Source organism: Somniosus microcephalus, unplaced genomic scaffold, assembly GCF_052327205.1.
Source record: "Somniosus microcephalus isolate GS21.2 unplaced genomic scaffold, FLI_Smic_1.0 unresolved_chr6, whole genome shotgun sequence".
Taxonomy (NCBI): Eukaryota; Metazoa; Chordata; class Chondrichthyes; order Squaliformes; family Somniosidae; genus Somniosus; species Somniosus microcephalus.
The window spans coordinates 46,257,990-46,263,420 of NW_028225184.1; positions in this window are offsets into that span (position 1 = coordinate 46,257,990).

Genomic DNA, 5,431 nt, shown 5'->3' on the forward strand with positions numbered 1-5,431 from the left:
TCTGTTGCCTTCTCTAACAGAGTTCTTGTTCTTTTGAAATATCACAATTGCCTTGTCCAGTAATTAATATCCAAGAGACCAAAACGTTTTTGATTACACTTCAATATGTCTTAAAAAGCCGACAGAATGATCTCCAAGAAAGAATAGTGAACGGATCTCTGTTTGTCTAAGCGGATTGAACAAATGTATTTCCAATAGAACACAAATCTTTGAGGGGCGAAGTGTAGATTTGCTCCCACTACAGGAACTGAAGGGAAATGACAGAGTTCAATTACCATGAATGCAGCTGCAAATAAAGTCCTGTACAATGGAATTCAGACAGTGTACAGCAGTTACAGTTTAACTGTTGATTAATGTGTGGAATATGCAGAGCATTGTGATATAAAAAATACCATTTTCTACTTCTCCCACTGAACCAATATACACCACATTCTAGTATCCCACCTGGAAAGTTAAGTTGTCCGTTCATTTTCCGAGGATGTCAGAAGTAGGCGCTCGAACTTTTGGCTTAGAGTGGGCTTTAAACAGTCATAGTCATAGAGTCATAGAGTTATACAGCACGGATAGAGGCCTTTCGGCCCATCGTGTCCGCGCCGGCCATCAAGCCCTGTCTGATCTAATCCCATATTCCAGCATTTGGTCCTTAGCCTTGTATGCTATGGCATTTCAAGTGCTCATCCAAATGCTTCTTAAATGTTGTGAGGGTTCGTGCCTCCACAACCCTTTCAGGCAGTGAGTTCCAGACTCCAACCACCCTCTGGGTGAAAAAGTTCTTTCTCAAATCCCCTATAAACCTCCCGCCCTTTACCTTGAATCTATGCCCCCTAGTTATTGACCCCTCTACTAAGGGAAAAAGCTCCTCAGCATCCATCCTATCTATGCCCCTCATAATTTTGTACACCTCAATCATGTCCCCCCTCAGCCTCCTCTGCTCCAAGGAAAACAAACCCAATCTGCCCAGTCTCTCTTCATAGCTGAAGTGCTCCAGCCCCGGTAACATCCTGGTGAACCTCCTCTGTACCCTCTCCAACGCGATCACATCCTTCCTGTAGTGTGGCGACCAGAACTGCACACAGTATTCCAGCTGTGGCCTAACCAGTGCTTTATACAGTTCCATCATAACCTCCTTGCTCTTATATTCAATGCCTCGGCTAATGAAGGCAAGTATCCCATATGCCTTTTTTACCACCTTATCCACCTGTTCCGCCACCTTCAGGGATCTGTGTACTTGCACACCCAGATCCCTCTGACCCTCCGTCTTGCCTGGGGTCTTACCATTCATTGTGTATTCCCTTGCCTTGTTAGTCCCCCCAAAGTGCATCACCTCGCACTTTTCCGGGTTAAATTCCATTTGCCACTGTTTCGCCCATCTGACCAACCCATCTATATCGTCCTGCAGACAGAGGCTACCCTCCTCGCTATTTACCACCCTACCAATTTGTTGTATAATCCGCGAACTTACTGATCATACCTTTTACATTCATATCCAGGTCATTAATGTAGACCACAAACAGCAAGGGACCCAGCACCGATCCCTGTGGTACCCCACTGGCCACATGCTTCCAGTCACAAAAACAACCTTCGACCATCACCCTCTGCCTTCTGTCACTAAGCCAGTTTTGTATCCAATGTGCCAAGGCACCCTGGATTCCATGGGCTCTTAACTTCTTCACCAGTCTCCTGTGTGGGACTTTATCGAAGTCCTTAATGAAATCCATATATACCACATCCACTGTGTTACCCTCATCCACACACCTAGTCACCCCCTCAAAAAATTCAATCAAATTAGTCAGACCTGATCTTCCCTTGACAAAGCCATGTTGACTATCCCTGATTAATCCTTGCCTCTCCAAGTGGAGACAAATTTTGTCCCTCAGAATTTTTTCCAATAATTTTCCTACCACTGATGTTAGGTTCACTGGCCTGTAGTTCCCAGGTTTTTCCCTACTTCCCTTCTTGAATAATGGTACTACATTAGCGGTTCTCCAGTCCTCTGGCACATCCCCTGTGGCCAGAGAGGTCCTGAATAAATGTGTTAGAGTCCCCGCAATCTCTTCCTTTGCCTCACACAGCAGTCTGGGATACATTTCACCCGGGCCTGGGGATTTATCCATTTTTGGCCAGCTAAAACCACCAATACCTCCTCCCTCTCGATGTGAATATGTTCAAGCATATCACAGATCCCCCGCCCTATTTCTATGTCTACATCGTCCTTCTCCATAGTGAAAACAGATGCAAAAAATTCATTTAGATCCTCTCCTACATCTTCCGGCTCCACTCACAGATTGCCACTTTTGTTCCTAATGGGCCCTATTTTTTCCCTAGTTATCCTCTGACCCTTATTATACTTATAAAACATCTTAGGATTTTCCTTTATTTGGCTCACCAGTGTTATTTCATGGCCCCTCCTTGATCTCCGAATTTCTTTTTTAAGTATCCCCCTGCACTTTATGTACTCCTCTAGGGCTTCCTCCGTCTTTATCCTTTTGTATCTGTCAAAAGCCTTCCTTTTTTTCCTAATCCATTCTCGTATATCCCCTGACATCCAAGGTTCCCTGTGTTTTTTGGAACCACCCTTGACCTTTACGGGAACATGTTGCCATTGTATGATCTCAATCTCCCTTCTGAAAGCCTCCCATTGCTCTGATGCGGATTTTCCGACAAGTAGCTGATCCCAATCCATTTTGGCCAGCTCCTGCCTTATCCTATTAAAATCGGCCTTCCCCCAATTTAGAACATTTATTTCCGGCCCATCCCTTTCCTTTTCCATGACCAGCTTAAATCTTACCATATTATGGTCACTGTCACCAAAGTGCTCACCTACTAGCACTTTTTCGACTTGGCCGGCCACATTCCCTAGAATTAGGTCCAGTACCGCCCCCTCTCTTGTAGGACTTTCTACATGCTGGCTCAAAAAGCTCTCCTGGATGCACTTTAAGAATTCTACACCCTCTGAGCCTTTCACACTCTGGCTATCCCAGTTAATATTGGGGAAGTTGAAATCCCCCATTATTATTACCCTATTATTTGCACATTTCTCTGAGATTTGCTTACATATCTGTTCCTCTATCTCCCCCTGACTGTTTGGAGGCCTATAGTACACTCCCATCAAAGTGCTTGCCCTCTTTTTGTTTTTAAGCTCCACCCATATGGCCTCATTAGAGGAACCTGCTAATATATCATCCCTCCTTACTGCAGTAATTGACTCCGTAATTAACATTGCGACACCCCCTCCTCTTATACAACCCGCTCTGTCTCGCCTGAAGATTCTGTACCCCGGAATATTGAGCTGCCAGTCCTGCCCCTCCCTCAACCGCGTCTCCGTGATAGCAACAATATCGTACTCCCATGTGTTTATCAACACCTTCAGTTCATCCACCTTATTTGCAAGACTCCTTGCATTAAAATAGATGCCATCCAGCCTTGCCCTTATATATTTGCCCTGTCTACCAAGCTGACTTGTTTTTTTCTCTATAATTGACAGCACATCACCCCCTATTTCAGCTCCCCTCTGTATCCCATCCCCCTGCCAAGTTAGTTTAACCCCCCCCCCAACAGTGCTAGCAAACCTCCCCGCAAGGATATTTGTCCCGCTCTGGTTCAGATGCAACCCGTCCGACTTGTATAAGTCCCACCTTTCCCAGAAGCAGGCCCAGTGATCCAGGAAAGTAAAACCCTCCCCCCTACAGCAACTCTTTAGCCACGCATTCATCTGCTCTATCCTCCCATTCCTATACTCACTAGCACGTGGCACTGGGAGTAATCCAGAGATTACAACCTTTGAGGTCATGCTCTTTAATCTGTTACCTAGCTCCCTAAATTATTGATGCAGGACCTCATCCCCCTTCCTACCTATGTCGTTGGTCCCAATGTGGACCACGACCTCTGCCTGCTCACCCTCCCCCTTAAGAATGCCCTGTAGCCGCTCAGTGACATCCCTGACCCTGGCCCCAGGGAGGCAACAAACCATCCTGGAGTCACGTTTGCGGCCACAGAAACGCCTATCTGTTCCCCTTACGATAGAATCCCCTACCACTATTGCTCTACCACTCTTTTTCCTCCCTTCCTGAGCAGCAGAAGTGTCCCTGGTGCCAGGAAGCTGGCTGCTGCTGCCTTCCCCTGGTGAGTCATCCCCCTCAACAGTATCCAACTTGGTATACCTGTTTGAAAGGGGGATGTCCGCAGGGGGTCCCTGCACTACCTGCCTGCCGTTGTTGCTCCGCCTGATGGTCACCCTCTGTGCTGCCCTACCCTGAGGCGTGAACAACTAGCTAAACGTGCTATCCACGACCCTCTCAGCATCGCGCATGCTCCAAAATTCATCCACCCGCAGCTCGAGCGCCGCAATGCGGTCTACAAGTAGCTGCAGCTGGATGCATTTCCCACACACATGGTCGCCAGGGACACTGGCAGCATCCCTGACTTCCCACACGGAGCAAGAGAAGCAGAACACGGGTCTGAACTCTCCTGCCATGACATACTCCTTTAATTAATGTAAACATTTATTCAATACCCCAATTACAGGTATACTCTAGGGTGCTTTAATTACCAACTATCCCCACTACAACACAGAAATTTAACACCACAGAATTCAAGCTTGTATTGAAAAGAGAGAAATACTCACCAACCAATCACTTACCTGCTCCCTGGTGACATCACACTTGGATTACCTTTTACCTCTCTCCTGGAACCTGGATTGGTATGCCTCAGTCTGCTCCCTTTTAAGCCTTCAAGCTCTCCCGCCTCGGGCTGCTCCCGCGCAGTTCCGCTGCTTCTCCGGTCTCGAGGCTGTGGGCCTCGGTGCCTCTGACTGCTCCCTTTTAAGCCTTCAAGCTCTCCCGCCTCGGGCTGCTCCCGCGCAGGTCCGCTGCTTCTCCGGTCTCGGGGCTGTGGGCCTCGGTGCCTCTGACTGCTCCCGTTTAAGCCTTCAAGCTCTCCTGCCTCGGGCTGCTCCCGCGCAGGTCCGCTGCTTCTCCGGTCTCGGGGCTGTGGGCCTCGGTGCCTCTGACTGCTCCCTTTTAAGCCTTCAAGCTCTCCCGCCTCGGGCTGCTCCCGCGCATGTCCGCTGCTTCTCCGGTCTCGTGGCTGTGGGCCTCGGTGCCTCTGACTGCTCCCTTTTAAGCCTTCAAGCTCTCCCGCCTCGGGCTGCTCCCGCGCAGGTCCGCTGCTTCTCCGGTCTCGGGGCTGTGACCTGGATTCAGCCGCCCATTTTACACCTTACCGATGTCCCTTTCCATCGAAGTCAATGTGATCGGCCGAACCCTTATCACCCCTTCAGTGCCTCTGATCAAGTAGAAAGTTCCTACCGCTCTCAGTTTCCATCATTTCCTGTCAACCTGCTGCTGCTCGAGAGTCCCTTCTTGTATGTAAATAAACAGCATTATCTTAATCTGCCAATGTAACCGTTAGCAGACAGCTAATACCCTTTAGA